Source organism: Canis lupus, chromosome 12, assembly GCF_011100685.1.
Source record: "Canis lupus familiaris isolate Mischka breed German Shepherd chromosome 12, alternate assembly UU_Cfam_GSD_1.0, whole genome shotgun sequence".
NCBI classification, from domain to species: Eukaryota; Metazoa; Chordata; class Mammalia; order Carnivora; family Canidae; genus Canis; species Canis lupus.
Window position 1 is genome coordinate 48,168,385 of NC_049233.1, and position 22,090 is coordinate 48,190,474.

Consider the following 22,090-nt stretch of genomic DNA (forward strand, 5'->3'; position numbering starts at 1 on the left):
GAATCTTGCCCACAGCAATTACTCCTGTGGTGTTCTAATGGGGTTTTCTCTTTTCTCCATTCCTTCTACACTTATTATCTGGACTTTTTCTGTAAGGAACAACTTGGACCATTTCCTTCATATACTTAGTTGTATCAGTATAAACTCATGGATATTTTATTCTTTGGTTTATAATAAAATACTACTGTCATTCATTTTGTTGATCAAATTGTTCCAGTTTTGGCACTGGGAATTCTCTCAGGTTGGCTCCTGTGTCCTTTTAATTTGCTTCCATTTTTACTTACTTATTTTCAGCATTTACTTTCTGGCAATTCAAGATACTACTACAGGCTCATCTTTGTATTTTCTCTGCCCCAGCCCTAGAATCAGCCATGAAGTCCTCTACTAGGATTTTATAAGAACAGAATCACTCCTCAACAGTCCAGGCTATGCTAAGAAAGTACTGTCACCACCTGTTCAGGTCAGAATTTAAAATTATTATTGAGGGAAAGAGAAAGAGAAAATAACAATGAGACTCTACAGATGAATAGATGTTTCACTTAGAAGTTTCCACTCCATCTTTTGTTAACTGCTCTCTGGAGCTAAACTTAAAATTGGCCATTTTTTCTTTTTGAAGTTATAATTGTACTCTGATAATTCAAGTTCTACCTCTATACAGTGACAGAAGGTAAATTTTAAAAACATAACTAGATGAAACAAAAATTTTTCATGTAAATAACTTCAATTTCTAGTACCTATAAAGGTATAGAAAATAAAATAACACAATAGAAATGAAATGGAACTAGAAACGTTTTCCTAATGGTATCAGAACAATACAAATAGCTTAAATCTGAATTATTAATCTTTTAAAAATACTACTTTATAGTAGGGCCTTGATATATTACTATTAGAAAGTGCATCCACTATTAAAGAAAGTAAAACACTTGACAAGTTACCCTCTTAAAAAAATGTTACACCCACCACTACTATTATGTATAAATAACATATTTTGCATTTGCTAGGTTGGAAACAGAGCAGCAGGAAGTCTTTTTCCCTTGTGAATGATGGGGTCTTCAAGCCCTCCAATGAAAGCAGCCAAAAAAAAGAAGGCAGCCCAGAACTCTTATTTGTCATTTGTCATAAAGGTCATTACAATCACAACTTCAGGGTATGAAATTCTCACTAAACCATAGATTATTACCTTCCAATAAAGTCAGAGTTAGTCACAGTTCTTACTCAAAATATAATAAATATTCATATAGAATAACAGACATAAAGATAAAACAATGATATGTAGGCAATGGTTATTGGTAGACGGTGAAATCAGGAATGACTTTTACCTGTATCATGCTGTATTTTTAAACTTTCTATATTACATGTGCTTAACTTTCATAATTTTTAATAATGAAAATTTCCTTTAAAAACTATTACATAAAAGATAATAGATAATAAACCAAACTTCAGCTTGGTTTTCATGAGAGATAGAAAAATAAAAAGAGATAAACATTTATAGAAAACAAAGTCTTGGAATAAGATCCCAAGACCACAGTTCCCAAACTGTGCAATGAGGTACCCTGGTGTGCTGCAACAAACTCAGAGAGGTACTGTGGGATATTTTCATTTTTTTTTTGATCCTGGCACACCGGGATCATGCCCTGGGCCGAAGGCAGGCGCTAAACCACTGAGCCACCCAGGGATCCAAATTTTTAAGGAAACAGTGGCAAATGTTAAACACCATACAAACTATTAATTGGAAGAAGTTCACAGTTTCAATATAAGATTCCTTGAGATGACTTTGCAAAGCTGAGTTTGGGGGCAATTACTGCGATAAATACCAAGTACCACAAAAATCAGAATAGTAAATGAAGTTGGTGGTGTATAATCTGACTCCAAGGTTTGAGAAGTTATGTAATCCTTAACATGTGCTAAATTGTTAAAATCTAGATACTCATTAAATTTTTTGGTTCCATCCTCTCAATCAATGGAGGTGTTAGGTATTTCTTTTGCCTTAGAGATGTTGTGTATGAGGCAAAATGAACCAAGAAAGTTTCATAGCCTCTGTCCTAAGACCTTTTCATTCATTCATCCTTCCCCAGATCCTAATATGTAAACCCACATGTAGGTTTTTATCTAGCTCTTAGGGGAAACCAATCCGAGTAGTAAACAACTTTGCCGGAGGTGCAGAATATAGATCATGGTAGAGAATGAGAATTTCTATCAAGTTAATCTCATTGGTTTGGCTCTAGATCACTAAAATATATATTCCTCATTCATCTCCCCACTGTTATTACAGTACTGAGTCCCAGGTAGATCCTCAGAGAGGATGTTTACCGAATTCAAGAGAATCATGAGCCTCAGTTTATCAAACCAGTTTGTAGTGTTTGATGGCTGGTTAACTAAAGTAAGCTAATACTATCTCTAGCCTTTCTCTGCTTCCTTCCTCCTTTCTACCTTTTCTTTCTTTCCTCCAAAACAAAACAAAACAAAACAAAACAAAACAAAACGTTTTATGGCTTAAATATCTTCAGTTTGTCATCTGAATAAACAATGCATTTGTACTCTCTGTTTCTGGGTGCCTAACATGGAGGCGGTGACATTACTAGTCTGCTATCATAGTGTTAAAAGCAGCATTTCTGTCTTGGCAGTAAAGAACAAGTAGAGAAAATGAAAGATAAAAGATTTGTCTCCTCCCACCCTGCCCACTGGTCAAGCAATACCAATCATTTCTAGAACTATATGACTCATTTTATATAAATGAATATTAACAATTTATTCATTGAGCACTTAGTATGTATCAAACAAATATAAATTTGTTTGTATTATAAATTATTATAATTATTATAAATTAAATTATAAATTTGTGACCCATACACATTATCTGATTTATTTTGCACCACAATCTTATGATAGGAATTCTATTATTGCCCTTCAACAGGTATGGAGTCTAAAGTTCAAAGTGGTTAAATATCCCACCCAAAGTCACAGACCTAGAAAATGGAACAGCCAGGTCTCAATATAGGTTTCCCTGTCTAATGCCACAATGCCATTTCATATCCCACCAGCTATCACAAAGCCTGGCACTCTGTGGACAATAAATGCAGAATGAAACAAATAAGGTTATTTTCCTGCTCAGACTTTGGCTGAAATGGAGTATAGAAACCTCTTCACATGTAAGTGTAAGGTAAGTCAGTCATATGAAAACACAAAGACATTGGACCTAATGCAGCCACGGCAAAGCGTTGAAGATCCTTCCTTCCCACCATCTGACAAATATTATTGACCAGCCATGTGTCAGGCACAAGGTTGTAGACTGGTGATACAGACACAGTTCCAGTCCTTTGGAATGTATAGTCTAGTAAACAGTCAAATAACAAATTATGTAAGAGCTATGAAGAAAACAGATATGCAATAGAAACTAAGGCCAGGAGAAAGGTATCTGGTTTTAGGTGGGGTAGTTTGGGGAGATGATACTTGAGTTGAGATTTATAATATGATGAGAGGTCAGTTATAGAATGAAGGAAGGAGATGGAAAGAAGGAGAAAGACAGAGAGGGAAACAAATAAGAGCAGGCAAGGGGAAATGGGAGTCATACACACTTCAGGGAGTGATTAACAGTATGTCCAAAGGTCTGAGGTGAAAAAAAACTTAAGATCTTGGCATGCTGAAGGAACTGAAAATAAAGAATGTTCTCTACATGCCTTTAAAGAGGGTTCCACATAAGTCTGACTCATTCCCAAACTCTTCCTCTCATATGGTATGCCCTATATATACCTTTTTATATCATATATATAGAGAGAGGGTCCAGCTGCCTACTTGACATCTTTATTTGAAATTCCTATAGATTTCTCAAACCTGACATATTCAAAACTCAACTCTATCTTCCCCCAAATGTACTTCTTCTCTATCTCAATATATGGGAACTCCACTCAACCAGTTCCTCATGACAGAAACCTTAGTGCCCTCCTGATCCCTTTCCCCTTTTATTTTCTCTCCTATTCAATTTATTACCAGGGTCTACCAATTCTACCTCCAAAATATATTCTGCACATGTCCATTTGTCCCCTCTCTATCTCTCAGATTCCTACAAAAGACTATTCTTCTACATTTCCCCCACCCCATCAATTCTTTACAGCGCAGCCAGATTGGTCTTTGAAAAATGCAAATCCAACCAAATCATTTCCTTGCTTAAAATACAAATAAAAGATATACAGGTTGGGAAGGGAGAAATAAGATGGTCTCTATTCACAAAAGACATGTTACTCATAAAAAAAGAACTAATAAGTAACTTTCACAAGGTTGCAGATACAAGGTTACTATACTAAAACCAATTTTATTCCTCTATATTAGCAATGAATGGCTAGAAGTTTAAAATTTAAATGGCATCATTTACAATAGCTTTCAAAAACATGAAATACTTAAGTATGAATTAAAAAAAACCATGCAGGATCTGAATGCTGACAATTAAAAAACATCAATAAAAGAAAAAAAAATCAAGGAGGACCTAAACAAATACCATGCTCATGAATTGGAAGATTTAATATTGCTAAGATGTCAGTTCTTCCTAAATGATCTACAGATTCAACATAATCACAAGCAAAATGCCAAAAGAATTTTTTACAGATATCAACAACCTGATCTAAAATGTATATGGAAAGCCAAAGAAATTAGAATAGCCCAAACAAAAAGACAATGTTGGAGAATTGACACTGATTTCAAGACTTAATACAAGCTATAGTAATCAAGACAATGTGGTTGGTGAGTGGAGAGACACATAGATAAGTGGAACAGAAGAGTGTCCAGAAGTAGATCTGTAATTACAAGGTCAATTGATATTTGCCAAAATTGCAAATTTGCAGTGAAGAAAGGATGGTCTTTTTAGCAAATGGTGCTGGAGCAAATTGCACACCTGTTTCCAAATTATGTACCTCAACACAAATATTTTACTTTATACAAAAATTAACTCAAAATGGAAAATATACCTAAACATGAAACCTAAAACTATAAAATTTTTACAGAAAACACAGAAAGAAATCTTTGTGACATACATTAGGCAAAGTTTCTAAAATCAACACCAAAGGGATGCTTGGGTGGATCGGCAGTTGAGCGTCTGCCTTTGGCTCAGTGCAGGATCCTGGGTCCCAGGATGGAGTCTCATGTTAGGCTCCCTATGAGGAGTCTGTTTCTCCCTCTATGTCTCTCTCTCTCTCTCTCTCTCTCTCTCTCTCTGTGTGTGTGTGTGTGTCTCATGAATAAATTAAAATCTTAGGAAAAAAAACCCCACCAAAAACATGATTCATAAAACAAAAAGTTGATAAATTTTAAAATTTATGCTCTGTTAAATATATTGCTAAGTGAATGAAAAGGCAAGACACAGATTATTTGCAAATCACATCTGACAAAGGATTTGTATCAAGGATACACAAAGAACTTTTAAAACTCAGTCATAAAACACAATTAAAAATGGGCAAACACAGGGTGCCTGGGTAGCGCAGTTGGTTAAACATCCAACTCTTGACTTCAGCTCAGGTCATGATCTCAGGGTCCTGAAATTGAGCCCCGCATCATGGTCCATGCTGAGCATGGAACCTGGCTAAGATTTTCTCTCTACCTTTCCCTTTGCCCCCCACCCCACGTGCATGCTAATTCATAAATAAAAAAAGGCAAACAACCTGAACAGATACTTCACCAAAGAAGACATGGATGGCAATTAAGCACATGAAAATATGCAATTAAAATCACAATGAGATACCACTGCACACCTATTAGAATGTCTAAAATAAATAAAATTGATAAATACGAATAATATCAAATGCTGAGAAAAATGTAAAGCAACTAAAATCTTATATCAAATGGTATAACCACTTTAGAAGACAGTTTGGCAGTTTGTTTATCAAGTAAGATATATACTTACCACAAGAACCAGCTAGGGATTTACTCAAGAAAAATGAAAACACATTCACAGAAAAACCTGAATACTAATGTGTATAGTAGTTTTATTCATAATCATCCCAAGCTAGAAACAACTCAAGTGCTCTTCAATCGCTGAAAAGATAAAGAAGTTTTAGTATAGCCATACAAAGGAATACTACTCACAGCAGTAAGGACTAAAGCAATAATAGATGAATTTCAAATGCAGTATACTAAGTTAAAGAAACTAGACTTAAAAAGCTGTAGAGTATGTGACTCCCTGTGCATGACACCCTGGAAAAGGCAAGATTACAGGAACAGAAAACAGATCAGTGGTTGCAAAGTTTGAGAATGAGAGGTGTAACTAATTGCATAGGGCTGTCCTGCAGAATTTTGGGGGAGGTGATGGGCTCATGCTATCAGTACTCCTCCCTGATTTGTGGCACATATGTTCTAAGACCTCCAGCAGATGCCTGAAAATGTAGATTGTACTGAACCCTAAATATACTCTGTTTTTTCCTACACATACATATCTATGATAAAGTTTAATTTTCAAATTAGGCAGAGTAAAAGATGAACAACAGTAACTAATCATAAAATAGGACAATGATAACAATATACTGTACTAAAAGTTATATGAATGAGGCTGCTCTCTCTCAAAATATCTTATTGTTCCATACTCACCCTCCTTGTGATGAAGAAATGATAAAATACTTATATGAGATGAGGTGCCTGAGGTAGGCATTGTGACAGCCTAATTGACCTTAAGCTAATATTGACCTTCTGTGCACACAGCAGAGATCAGATGGAGGATCATCTGCTACCTGACCATTGTTGAGTGTGCAGGTAACTTAAAACCACAGAAAGGAAAACCACAAATAAGGGGGAACTAGCATATCTTGATTCCAGTTGTGGCTATACACCTCTATGCATTTATCTAATCTCTCAGAATTATACACCAAAGGAGTGAGCTTGATGTATGTTAAATTTTAAAAGCTGAATTTAAAAAGACACAAGAACGATATGAATTTTGTAAAAAGTAAATCCAACCACATCATCCTTTGTGGATGCCTTCCCATTACAAAGTACTGAATGATACAGCCCTTGCTTATCTTTCTAGCTCATATGAACTGTCTCAGAGCACCCTACACCTTCCCTTTAGAATATTTATCATTACTAGTAAATAAAATTTGTTGATTATCCATTTAATATCTGTCAACCAGAATGGTTAATAATTATTAAACACTAAGTGTTGATAACTGTTCTAAGTGCTTTACATGGATTAATCTATTTAATCCTCATAACAGCTGTAGGAAGTATCTTCATTTTTCTAGATACAGAAACAGGCACAGAGGTTTAAGTAACAAAGCTTTCCAGGATTCCTTTCTTACCTGTCTGTACCTCCAGTCAGTGGAGACTTATATTGAGATATTCTGACCACAGTACCTGTAACCTGCCTTTGCTATGTCCACTAAGCCATTTAGAGTCATTCTTTTACTCCTTGGCACGCACATTGCATTCTATTTTTATGAATGCTTTCTCAGCAGCTATATTTCTTCTTCTTTGAGAAAGAAATCCTGGAGGTACTGATAAAGGTATTACACAGAGTGATAGTAACACTGCTTAGAATCCAAGGGTTCTATCTTTTTTTCTCTATTTAGTTAGGGTCTCATAGCTAGTAAATGACAGAGAATTGTACTGTATCCCTACTTATCCCTACTAGGTTTTCTAATAGAGAATCTAATTTAATCTGTGTATGTATCTAATAAGACATGTAGAAACTGAAGCCCAGAGAATTTAAGTAATTTGCATAAGGATAGAGCTCACTTGTTTTGGTATCAAAATTCAAATTCTAGGTCTTTGTGAGTCAAAAACATGGGCCCTCCTTATCCTTAAGAATCTAGGTTCTAGGTTGAAAATGTGTTAAAGGAGGCAAAGACAGATCCCACTTGTGGACAATTTTACTTCTTATGTTAGAAAATGTAATTTAAGTAACTATTTCCAAGGATTACACTCCACTTGGAGAGTCTGGGAATGGGAGACAAAGTGATGTGAGATGGATGAAGGGCTTAACATATTGGCTTGAACCAAGCACAGTATCTAACAAGTTTCTTCTTCTTTACTTTCTCCCAATGCCCACTATTCTGACCTGTATCATCTCTGCTGTTTGCTATTCTAGTTGTAGCACAAACCACAAATCATAGCAAATTGCAGAATTTCTCAATCATTAAGGATTTACAATAGGTTAATTTTAAAATGGACTGCATTTCACAGCTGCAAAGCTTTTGTCTGATTTGTAGACCAAATGAGAAGCCATTAGTGGATTGAAGACCTTTCTGTGGGCACAACTAGCAAAAAGAAAAGGTCATGTGGACAAAATAGGCAGCTCTGCCAGGTAAGGTGGGGTAATGGCTTAATAAGTAGAGTGCCAAACTTGATGACACAAAGCATTGCTCCCTGTTTAGTACTGAGCATGATAAGAATTAGAAGCAGATCATGGATTCAGTGCATGCTTGGGATAATAAAAACAAAACACAACCAAGGAAAGCTTTAGTATCTACCATTTTGGGAAGAAGGGTAAAACCAATATGCATGTTAAACACTTTTTTTCTTTCTAAACAGTTAAAAGTATGATGAAAGACTTATCTGATGTTGCCTATTTTTAAAGATGTGTGTCCCATAGCCAATGCAAATAATTCATAAAATGTATTTGTCAGATTGAATTTGATGAATGGCCAAGGGGCTGAGGGAGAGGAAGAGAGAGAATCTTAATTAAGCAGGGTCCATGCCCAGTGTGGAACCTGATGCAGGCCTTGATCTCACAACCCTGGATTCATGACCTGAGCTGAAATCAAGAGTCAGATGCGGAACCTACTAAGCTGCCGAGGTGCCCCTACCTCACACTCATTTTAAACTCAACTATTTAACAATGCTCTTTTTATAGTTTAGAAACCTCAAGAGAACTGTCCTCCACGTGGATCGGTGTGGCATATGGCAATAAGCCAAAATGCTACAATAAATAAAAATTTCCTTTCCGTTCTGCCCTCATTTAGAATGACAACAAAAATGTCTTGTTCTATTTTTTTTTTTTGTCTTGTTCTTTCCTTTTGGCTATCTTTAAGAGTAAATACATTCCTTTTAGAGGAAATACATTCCTTTAAAAAGACTCAGTTTGCTCCAGCGGCATGAATGGGCACCAAAGCCCACAGACCCACACACCTCTGAATCATTAACTTAGGTACACACAATGCCTTAGTTTAGTGGTAATGCTCTTGTGGATAACTAACTAGGACCCATCTGAACAAACAAAGCTTTCCAGGATTCCTTTCTTACCTGTCTGTACCTCCAGTCAGTGGAGACTTATATTGAGATATTCTGACCACAGTACCTGTAACCTGCCTTTGCTATGTCCACTAAGCCATTTAGAGTCATTCTTTTACTCCTTGGCACGCACATTGCATTCTATTTTTATGAATGCTTTCTCAGCAGCTATATTTCTTCTTCTTTGAGAAAGAAATCCTGGAGGTACTGATAAAGGTATTACACAGAGTGATAGTAACACTGCTTAGAATCCAAGGGTTCTATCTTTTTTTCTCTATATACCCTATGAAGGCTATTCGCAATAGATTTATTTAAATCTGTCTCATCGGCTTCATTAATTGCGCAATCGAAAGCTACTCAGAAGATGTTGGAAGCTTGAAAATTATTACAATAAATTATCTGCCTCAACTGTCACATTCCCTAAATACTTTCCTCAAAAAATTTTTTTTGCCCTTAAACATATCACAATCCCCTTTCATAAAATCCAATATTTTGGAGCTGATAGGAAACTTAAGATCATCAAGTCACTTTTATTCTAAAATATTCAAATACTAAAATGCATCCCCCATTATTTCTATTGATTAGTATATCTTTACGTATGTGAACATTCATGCATTGAGGAGGCATAAAACCGAGGAAATAGAAAACTCATTATTTTTGTAACTGGTACACAAAATTAACTTAACATTTTTACCTAAGATACTTATTTTCTTTAGAGCAATTTTTTTAAAAAGATTTTATTTATTTATTCATGAGAGACACAGAGAGAGAGAGAGGCAGAGACACAGGCAGAGGGAGAAGCAGGCTCCATGCCGGGAGCCCGATGTGGGACTTGATCCCAGGACTCCAGGGATCCTGATGTGGGACTCGATCCCAGGTCTCCAGGATCGCGCCCTAGGCTGAAGGCAGCGCTAAAGAGTTGCCCTCTTTAGAACTATTTACTTTTAAAATTATTACCTGAGGGGCAGCCCGGGTGGCTCAGCAGTTTAGCACTGCTTCTCCCTCTGCCTGTGTCTCTGCCTCTCTCTCTCTCTGTGTCTCTCATGAATAAATAAATAAAATCTTAAAAAAAAAATTATTGCGTGAGATTTTTCCTTCATAGGGAAGGAAATGGGAGGGAACTAATACTGATTAAGTAACTACTTTATAGCCAGCACCACACAAGGCTCTTTATATACATTATTATCCTTTGTAAATAATGAAGACATTAAGGATCAGAGTATTTAATTCTTTCAAGGTTATGTTTGGATCTAGAACTCTATATCGCACTGCCCCTGAGTAATATCAAGGAAATTCAAGAAATAAGAGGAAAGGAAAATTTTATTATAGTTCACTCCTAATCAAGAAATTACTAAATAGCTAAACCAAAGAGCTAATGGAGTATCCTTTGCAGTCACCACAAACTAAAGGAGACATGTGAGCTAGTCTAATAGTAGGTCATGTTAAGTTTAATATAACAATCTTCTAAAATAAAAATAAGAAACTCAGGCTGCATGTGAGAAAAACAAAAACAAAAACAAATCCACCAACCTCAAGTATCATTGGTTGGCTAATACTAGTCTGGAGAAAAGAGGTTTGGAAAGAAGTCAGGAGAAAGAGAAATCTCAAAAGTAGGGAGGGAAAAGATGTGAAAAGGAGACAAAGGAAGTTCTAAGTGTCCTAAGCCAGGTCTGTGAAGTGAAGATAAAGTGCTTTTCCGTTGAGTAATACACAACAAAGAAAGATTTCAGTGATGATTAGAGCTATTTAAATTTCTAGTAGGTTTCAGTGATTTAAAACAGTCTTTTCTGTCCTGGCAACTGTTTTATCTCCTTTTATTTCAAAGTGGGGGCGGTGGGGTGGGGGTGGCGGGGAAGGATTGCTGCAAAGAATTATGCATGTATATAAAATGCACATAAGTACTGGCTATTATCTAAAGATTTAGAAATACTGAATTGCCGATCTTTGAGAGAACAGAATTGTAACAATTCACAACTCCCGAAGATTATATGTGGAACCAGATTAAATTTCTCATTTACTTTCTCCTCTCTCCCACCCCCTCCTTCCCCTTACGTTTTTGTTCTAATCCTGTTCTGGTGAGGATAATGGGAATGTGTCTTAGTGGGAATAAAGAACCAGAATCAAAACTTCATTCATGGGCCAAGAAAACTACATCTTTGGACGTTCACCACTTAACTGCTCTTCTCAAGGTAGCCATGGTTATCTATTATTTTCTGGGCAATAGTGTTAAGCTACTTGGAATTAAGTCTGAAGAAAGTAAGATCAGTGGCTTTTACCTTCCCTCTAAAAGGTATCTAGCACAATCTTGATGCTGAGTTAAAATTCTGTATCAGGTCATATGCTTGGCAGGAATGCTTTTAAATCATCAGTACTTTTATAGGATATTCCTGCACTCGTGTGCTTCCCTCTAATGTTGACTAAGTCAGCTCAATTCCATGACTGTCAGAAATCACCATCTGAGTTTTTGAAGAGTGTTCCTCCTGTCAAGGCCATGTTGTATACTTCTGCCAACTTTTAGGCCAGCATACCTGCAACCCTGAGCTCCCATGGCTTCCGCTGTGGTGGACTGTTGTGCCAGTAACACACTTGCTACATGAAGGTCTGCTCTAGCCAAATGACGATACAGGAAGGATGTTTGAGGGATTTATTCAAAATTGGAGAACACTATGGAAAACTAACAAGCTGAGAACACATCATCTGCTTTGTTTGCCAGCTGCCAGCTGTCACAGAAGACACAGTGATCACCTCCTAGGACTGTGCTGTGCCCAAAGGCTCCAAATTATCACTGCTTTAACGGTCTTGCCACCACACTTCAGATGTTACCACTATCATTTCCATTTTTGCTTTTGGAATATTCCAGGAACAACAGTCCTTCGAATCCTACCATCTAATTGGTGCTAAATTTACATATAGTTATGCATCCCCCACTCTGATGTTAAATGGATATTATAGTCCTTTTCTGTCCTTAGGACAGGGAAAGGGATAAGTCCCTGTCTTAACTACTGCACAGCCTGGAGTTTCACTAGCAGATAAATGCTGCGTAGCCCCACTCCAGAGCCTACTGATGGCAGAGAAAACAACTGAATAACCTGAAATTAATCATGAAACATGAACTCTTGAGTTAAAAAGATTGGCAATGGTTTGGCAAGTTGGGGGAAGTGGCAGAGTGAATATTTGGGACTTAAAAAAAATCTGATATGATAAAAGGAAAAGTAGTTCACTCTTAGTTACCTTTCTTTTTGCTGGTTTTGGGGTTTTTAAAGCAATTTTTCTTAAATAACTTTTTAGAAATCAAAACCCAACAGTGAGAACAATTATGTTAATAATGCCAGGAAATTTGTTTGCTTTGTTAAATTGAGCTTCAAAAGCACTTCAATTGAACATACATTTGTGATCACAAGTAATGCCTATTCTTATATCCATTTAAAATGTTTACTTTATTACAGCTTATTATAAATGTGAGTCTGAAATGCAGCACCATGGCTGCTCAATTTCCAGGCCACAATTTTATGATAATAGTATGAAATGTATTCATGTGTCAACAGAACTGTCTAACAATGCCCCAAATGGGGTTGTTAGCCGCTCTTTCTGATGGCCACACAGTTCTGTGCTCCATAGCATTAAGAAACTGCTACAAGCAGAGAGCTCTTTGAGAATTTTAACATCCTCTGTAACATGTACTATTTTGTTACATTTAGCTCAGTTTAATTGCTACTATCTCAAAATACAGGTAAGCACCTACAAGAAAATTGACCCTAAATACCCAAACATATGAATGGGATAAACTGGTTCTGTGACTTTATTTTATGGTTGAGTTTCCTTCTCAGGCAGTCTTCCTGCAGCACAGGGGATGAGACTGGAGAAACTCCTGTGTACTTGATGTTCCCTATTGCGTGCAGTGGTAAAAAGGTAGCTGGGAGATACAATCTGTCACCCTGGCATCTCACAGAGGGGTAAGGAAACACATAGTATATGCAGATCGGATAACTGGAAATGGATGGTAGGTAAAGGGTGTCCATCCGTTTCAAGTACTGGTTTTTCTGCAGCACTCTGACCTTCCTGACTTTTGTGACAAGTAGCCCATAGAACTGTCTTGGGCAGGGATTGAGATCATAAGCAACATTTTCTCAATTAAGCATTTTTTAAGGCTCTATTATGCAGGTGCCATGCCAAGTGCCTTTATGTTCATTATTTCATTCATAGGATCTATTTGCATGCAGTGGACCATCTGCTTTATAGAGGAAGGGACAAGCATGTCCTGTAGGGAACCAGGATCATGTGATAGTAAGCCAGATACAGTTTTTTGCTTCACGTTTTTGTGTTTACTCTTAAGGCTACCTCTCTAAATTGGTAAAGCTGTGCAAATGCTCAGTTTTAAGATAATTTGCTTTTTATACCCGACTGCCTTACAGAGAATAGTAAGTCTAGAATCTTGATTGGCAGGGAGCATAAGAGCTTACCTAGGCCAGCTCTCTTTTCAGATTAAAAATACTGAGGTTCACAGAAAGCCTACCCTTTGTCCAAAGCATATATTTCATCAGGAGCAGAGTTAGAACAAGGGTCTAGACTTTTGGCATCTATCTCAGTCCAGCACACTAATCCTGTGATGTGTAAAACAATCCTTAACAAGCAAAAGAGATGTTTTCTCAGGCCAAATTTTTACTTACAGTCATATAAGTTTCACCAAAGAGGAGAAAAATGTTTGACCTAATTCACCTAACATAGGAAAAACAGTTTATATCCCAACCTACTCTCTCTCTCTCTCTCTCTCTCTCTCTCTCTCTCACACACACACACACACACACACACATTTTATATAACATTTATATCCTTACTTGGTGCACTTTGCTATTTTCCCTTCTACTTTATTTCATTAAAACAAAACCAAAATTGTTTAAAATCCACTAAATTGCTTTCAGGACCAAACTCCAAAGTTAGAAAAATAAATAAATAAAAACCCTCACAGAGTATGAGGTATCGATTTCAAGCAACTATCAAGGAAGTGGGGAGCATTTCACCTTTTCTAGTCTTGAATTATATGAAAAATGGATGTGGACAACTCTCAGGACAGGAATCTTCCTGCTCAAGATGCCAAGCTAGATAGACCCTACCCCCATGACTCCTTCCACCTTCCACATGTCATCTCCTTCCCCAGAGTGACTGCACTGCGAAGAGGCTGCCCTGGGCCAGGCACAGACTCTCACCCATCTCTTCCAGAGTCCCGCTGGCATAACATGCTGGCAAAAAAGAGCTGATGCTTGACTTTAATAATTTCAAATGACATTTTTCTCTATAGAATTAAATCTATTTTGTCAGGTCTTGAAATATCATGTGATATATTACTTGATGGTATAACTTCTTCCTCTGTTTATATTCTCTGCCTCCCTTAGATGGTAAAAGCTCCTTGAGCAAACAAAACAAGAGCCCTTGTTTGTTCATTACCAGATCTCCCTGAACACATAATGGGTACTCAATAAATATGTGTTCAAGAAAAAACAACAAACTTGATGAATATTACACAAAGAAATTATAGAAATGACATCAGATGTTAAAACATTCCAGCTACTATTAAATGATTTTCATTCTCTGGACTGACCTGGCTCTCTTCTTGATCCATGCATTTGTACTTATTTTCTAACTAGCACATCATCCTCTCTTCCCCTCTGGCTAACCACTTCTTCTTCCTTTTTTTTTTTTTTTTTAAAGATTTTATTTATTTATTCATGAGAGACACAGAGGGAGAGAGAGAGGCAGAGAAACAGAGGGAGAAGCAGGCTCCATGCAGGGAGCCCGATGTGGGACTTGATCCTGGGACTCCTGGATCACACCTAGAGTCGAAGCAGAAGCTCAACCACTGAGCCACCCAGGCGTCCCAAGACTCTAATTTTAAAAGGGACTTAGGATCTTTGTAAATAAGGATGAATTCAAAATAGGTTTCTAAAAAACAAAAACAAAATAGGTTTCTACCTTCCTGCTGCTACTATAAAATTGGCCTTTATTTCCTTCTTAAAATAACTTTCCATAATAAAAATCTTAAAAAAGTCTCTATCAACATTTTCTACCAAATCTACAGATAGAAGGATCAGCAAATTGTCTCAAGAAATATGACTTGCCAAATCAGTTCAAAGTGGCCTTGGTAACAATATTCAATCAGACTACACAAAGCTGAAAGGTTACAGACTGAAAAAAGACATATGACAAGCCACTGAACGTCTGCCCTGAGAGTACAAAGGGCTGGCTTCAAGTCTCTAATAATTTATCACTTTATTAATGATCCAATAGATGATTTAATGAATAGCCTATTAATAATATCTAAATTCAAATTTCAAGGTTCTTTTGATTATCCGTTAGGAAAATTTATATAATAAAAGAATTCTAGAGATGTTTTTGTAAAGGAGAATTATAGAAAATAAAATATGACTTGGAAAAAACATAAAAGATGAATTCCCAGTTAATACTTAATATGTAAAGGAAAAATGGAAAAGCTGTAACGATCATGGAGAGAGAAATGACAGTTGACAGATTGTTCGAATGATATTTAAAAAGAGACATTCCATTATATTTATATATTATTGTTATTAATAGTTCTCATTCCTTTTAATAGAAAGAGAATCATATTATTATAGCAGGAGGTACTTTTTGAAGAAAGATTCTTGAAGGAAAATAAATATCCTACCGCTAGATGGAGAATTAGGGTGAAGTTTGAGCAGTTTGCAAGACTCACTCTTTTTTCCATCTTTCTCTCTACATTCGTCCAGTAAAGTATAAAATGCTGTTCAAAAGTAACAAGGAAGATATAAACAAAGAAGCAATCATTCCTTTATATTTGTTTTCTGTGTTTGATGTGTGTGTGCGCGCGCATGCACACATGATTTGCAAGGGCATGCGTACGTATATAATATATACAAAAGTTTTTTTTTTTCAGATCTTACATACCAAATACAAGCACATATCTGGTGTTTGGATATATATATATATATATATATATATATATAAATTCTAAAATTTAGACAAGAATAAGTCAAACTTTCCAAATGAAGACAGGATAAGAACAGAAACCTTCGCTTTCATTTTTGAACTTTCCTAAGACCTAGAATGATAAATAAATCCCAGTCCTCAGTGTACATATACGTAACTGCCTGTTTAGTCAGAAAATGGCATATTCAGGAATAGAACCCTACATCATTGGTGATCAGTCCTGCAATGTTTAATTTCATCATTTTGGGATGTCTGTGCTTATTTTTATTTATAGCCTCCAGATCTGCAGATATAGGACTTGTGGTTTCTAGTATTCACCCTATCTGGAAATGTATCAGATTCAATCCCCTCCTGCTCTTTGGTCCAAGGACAGAAACAAACACATTCTCCTTTTTTAGAGATATAGGTCATTTATACAACAAATGGTATCACTGGTATCACTGTGCAATCAAATTCTGGTGAATCAAAAGAACTTCCCCTACCACTCACTACCTGGGGGCAGGTAGGGGGAGTATATTTGTATCAGAAAGAAACCAATAACAATTCTGTGGGAAGGGCTATCTCTAGCATCTGCCCTGCAGGATGAGGAGGAAGGCCTCATTTGATCATTGCTGTCTGATACATACATTGTCAGGCACTTTGGAGCAGATCTAATTCTCTTAAATAATGACAGAATGGTTGCCTCTTACAGACCTAACATTTTGAATTCTGCTTTATAAGGAAGGCTATTTTAGAGTAATTCCAATTACTATTCCTAATTAGCACATCACCCTTTGGTAAACTAGACCAAATTTATAAGGAGGAGCAGATATATGTTACCATGAGGTCACAGTGTATATAAAACTCAGTCATGGAAGGTTTCAAGCTTACTTTCTCCTGACTCCAAAGCTCTTACCCATATAGTCTCTCAATAGAGTCCTCAAAACATTTATTTTATTTAACTTTGAATATTTTTACTTTCTTTTTAAAACCTTAAAGCCAAATAATCATAAATGTGTTTTAGTTTGGGCTAAAAAAGGGAAACCTTAGGAAGGTTTTCATGATTGAATGAAAAAACATATTTCTGATTTAAAAAAAATTTTTTAAGGCAAAAATGAGAACACCGAGTCTCATACCCAATTTTGAGCTCCTTCTGACATACCACATCACTTCCTTTTTACTTCTTCACAGGAAACTAAATAGCATGCAATTTAAGGACAGTTTGATATAGAGTATTCCTAACCTTGCAAGATTATTGGGACAATTTAGGAAGGAGTATTATAAGAAAATAGTAAGAACACTGGAGTAAGCAGAACCAGATTAAAATCCTGACTCTGGTGCTTCTGATACATGTGCACTGTGCTCCATGGGACACGATCCTTAGGCTCTACACTATTCAGTTTTTAAGCTATTTAACCTGGAGCACAATGCTTGCAATTTGCCAGATGGTTTGCTGTTGGGACTGAATGAGTTAACTTTTGTAAACCATTTGGTAGACATCAGGGGACATGACTTGTTAGTCTGCTTTCCTGTTATTTCCTGGGGTTATTCTGCACTCAATTTATGTAGGAAAACATAATAATGTATTACATAAACAGAAGAATTTTTTTTCCATTTCCTTCGATTTCCACTTTAAACAATAAGAAAATAAAACTAAATACAATTGAAGAAACTAAACCCCATGTGGTTCACTCTTACTGATTCAATGTACGTTTTAGCATAAAACTATTAATGGTAGTAAATGAAGGCAAATAATAGACTATTTGGTTTATTTGCAATCTGTTTTTGTCAAACTGGATTAGAAAAAAAGTTGGCTATTCCAAAAAACGATTTATGAATTAAAACCAAAGTAAAACCTAGCTTTGAGAAAGTACACCTTGAGCTCAAATTATCTCTTTTAGCTGGAATTCTGTGCCATAGACCTGAGCTCCCGAGCACAGTACCCATGTGCCCTGTTTTCTCAGGAGGCAAGTATCAAGTTTGGGGCAGCCCGGGTCTTCTATGACAAATATTCAAAACACATAATCTGTGGTGTTGGTTATTTACTCACTCTATTTCTCATGTCATAATTTCTCATATGAAGAAAAACTGTAAAAAGAAAGTATATCTGAAGATCCTAATGATCTGGATCCTAAGGTAATAAAAGAATAAGTTCCCTATTTGTAATGGCTTATTAAATGCCTAGGAGGAGGGGTGATGGGGGTAAGGGAAACATCATTTTTTAAAAATGACTTTTATAAACCTGGTATTGTAGGTGCTTTGTCCACACTGTTCTGTACAATGCACACAATAATTCTCAGAAGTAGATATTGTTATTCCCATTTTACAGATGAAACACCAAAGTACATAAATTGGATAAAAATCTCAGCAGGTTTTTCTCGTTCTAAAGTCTATCCTAAGGTTCAGGGATTAACATGATTTTCAATTGAATGGCAAATCAATCTTGTGCATTTTAATAGATTCATGAAAAAATTTCCATAAAGATTTCTAAAAACTAATTATGAAAGTTAATCCCATACCCCATAAAGGACATAAACATGCTTCACACACCAGCCTGTCACATTTCTCACAATTATATCTATACAAAAGAGCACAAAAACTAAAACAAACTAAAAACTGAAGTGTTCTATTCTTTTGGATAAGGTATACTTTTTCTCTAATGTGCCAAATTTCTGAATTGGTTACATAGCATGAGCAATTTTCTCACAGGAAATCTCATATTTATAGCAAGCTAATTACTCTCTAGAAGTGATTGTCACATGCATGTGGATGGTTTTAGGATTCAATTTTGTCAAAAGCTAGAAAATTAATTCATGCCTCATCCCATGCAAGCCTTATGTTTTAAGAGATTAAAAGCCACCACAAAGACCTATTAACAGGGAATTTCTGAAGACTACCCTTGACTAAAAAATCCATTAATCAAGTTTTCTTTGGATGATATAATTTACCAGATAGTTTGACTGCTATGATAAATTCAAGTTCCATCTAATTGTGAAGGAAATATCTGTTTACTAGAGAGAATAGTTTTATATTTTAAAGTTTAGACAAAAAAAAAAAAAAAGCTTACATCATTAATGTACTTGACACAAAAACAAAAGATTCCTGCAAATAAAATGCTCAGTAATTTTCTTTTCTTTTAAAAGTAAATAAGACATATAGGTATTATTAGTTGCACATAATGTGAGACAGTCACACTGTTCTCTACTAGATATGAAAAGGCACTTTTCCCATCTTTACAGCTGTTTTAAATACACACTTTTCTCAAAAGCTACAATAAGCTATTTACTACACAATAACTGTTTTCTCTCAAAAGAGAAATATAAGCAACATTTTGAAAACTTCAATTTGTTGAAATATATAACTGCGGAGTTTCTTATTTTGTATCAGCAAAAGTGAATTATGCTACTTTTGCTACTGTCAGATAAAAAAACACTTAAAATGATAACCAATTTTGACTCTTACTCTAATTTTTTTCAGTTGAATATGGTAATACATTTCAAAAATGATGTCAAAGATGCCACTTGACTACCACAAATATGGAATCAACATATGGTGTATCCCTGAAGAATATGAAGAACATTTTTTATTTTAGAGGCAGCATCTATTTCTTAATCTACATGGCATCTCAATAAAGCATATGATACTATTATACCAGAGGTCTCCACCAGTTATGATACTTCTGTACAAACAATCCTAAAAAGTTCAACAGTTTTCTGAGACTACACATTAATATATAGAGCATCTACTATTCATATACTTTAGTGTGTGAGATACATACTTTCTCATGACAAACACGGAAAGTTTCAGTGGCATGTAAAGATATATAAAGGTAAAATCTTCAAGGGTAAATAAATAAGAATACAGAAAATACAGTCTATTAAGTGTGTAATAGCACTATGTGTAAAACAATGTACATACCTTAATTTAAAAGCACTTTATTGCTAAAAAATGCTAACCATCATTTGAGCTTTCAGTGAGTTGTAATCTTTTTGCTGGATGGAGGGTCTTTGCTCATTGTTGATACCTGCTGACTGATCAAGGCAGTGGTTGCCGAAGCCTGGTGTGGTTGTGACAATTTCTTAAAATAATATGACAATGAAGTTTGCTGCACTAATCGACTTCCTTTCATCAATATCTCTGCCGTAAGTGATGCTGTTTGATAGCATTTTACCCACAATAGAATTTCTTTCAAAATTGGAGTCCGTCCTCTCAAATCTTTTGCTGCTTTATCAACTAAGTTTATGTGATATTCTGAATCTTTTGTTGTCACTCCAACAGTCTTCACAGCATCTTCACCAGTAGATTCCATCTCAAGAAAACACTTTCTTTACTCATCCATGAGAAGCAGCTCCTCTGTCCTTCAAGTTTGATTATGAGACTGCAGTAACTAAGTCACATCTTTGGGCTCCACTTCTAATTCTACCTCTCCTGCTCTTTCTACCATAATCAGCAGTTACTTTTTCCACTTAAGTCTTAAAATTCTCCAAGTCATCCATAAGGGTTGGAATCAACTTCTTCCAAATCCCTATTAATGTTGATATTTTTATCTCTTCTCATGAATCACAAGTGTCCTCCATGGCATCCAGAATGGTGAATCCTTTCCCAGAAGGTTTTCAATTTACTTTGCCCATATCCATCAGAGGAGTCAGCATCCACGGCAGCTCTAGACTTAGAAAATGTCTTGTCTGTTTGTCTCTCTTTTTTCTTTTTTTTCTTTTTATTTTTTTGGACTTAAAGTAGGCTTTATTCCCAGCATGGAGCCCAACATGGAGCTTGAACTCACAGCCATAAGATCGAGACCTGAGCTGAGATCAAGAGTCAGATGCTTAACTGACTGAGCCACCCAGGTGCCCACAAAATGTACTTCTTAAATAAGAAGACTCAAAAGTTGAAATTACTCCTTGATTCATGGGGTACAAAACGGACGCTATGCTAGCAGACATGAAAACAACATTATACATCTCTATTAGGGCTCTTAGGTGACCAGATGCATTGTCAATGAGCAGTAATATTTATGGGTTTTTAAAAACTTATTTTATTATTTTTTCATCAAGATAAGTGATCACCTATTTCACCCCACCCACCCATCTCCTCTGTGGTAACTATCAGTTTGTTCTCTGTAGTTAAGAATCTGTTTCAGAGCACCTAGGTGCTGGCTCAGTGGTTGAGCGTATACTTTTAGCTCATGTCATGGTCCTGGGAAGGAGTCCTGCATGAGGCTCCCCGTGGGGAGCCTGCTTCTCCCTCTGCCTATGTCTCTGCCTCTCTCTCTCTCTGTCTCTCATGAATAAGTAAATAAAATCTTAAAACAAACCCTATTTCTTGGTTTGTCTTTCTTTTTTCCTTTCCTTATTTGTTTTATTTCTTAAATTCTATATATGAGTAAGATCACATTATATCTGTCCTTCCCTAATTGACTTATTTCACTTAGCATTATTTTTTTTAAAGATTTTATTTATTTATTCATGAGAGACAGAGAAAGAGAGAGGCAGAGGCACAGGCAGAGGAAGAAGCAGGCTCCATGCTGGGACTCAATCCCAGGACTCCAGGATCACGCCCTGGGCTGAAGTCGGCGCTAAACTGCTGAGCCACCGGAGCTGCCCTTCACTTAGCATTATACTCTCTATCTACATTGTTGCAATTGGCAAGATTTCACTCTCTTTTATGGCTAAATATTCCATTTTGTGTGTGTGTGCATGTGAATACACACATCTTCTTTATCCATTCATCTATGATGAATACTTAGGTTGCTTCCATAGTTTGGCTATTATAAATAATGCTGCAATAAACATAGGGGTACATGGATCCCTGTGAATTAGTGTTTGGGGTTTTTTCAGGTAAATAGTACTGGATCATAGGATAGTTCTATTTTTTAGTTTTCTGAGAAACCTCCGTACTGTTTCCATAGTGGCTGCAGCAGTTTGCA

At 36.1% G+C, this 22,090-nt stretch overlaps 1 protein-coding gene and 1 long non-coding RNA gene across 5 annotated transcripts in view; one reads left to right on the top strand and one right to left on the bottom strand.

The window, feature by feature from the left end:
• RNGTT (RNA guanylyltransferase and 5'-phosphatase) overlaps positions 1 to 22,090 on the bottom strand; it is a 362,370-nt gene that overhangs the window by 8,360 nt on the left and 331,920 nt on the right. The window lies entirely within an intron of this gene.
• LOC119874213 lies at positions 223 to 19,967 on the top strand. Its single transcript, XR_005368011.1, has 3 exons — positions 223 to 460; positions 3,042 to 3,160; positions 19,642 to 19,967. It is a non-coding gene; the product is annotated as an uncharacterized LOC119874213 (long non-coding RNA).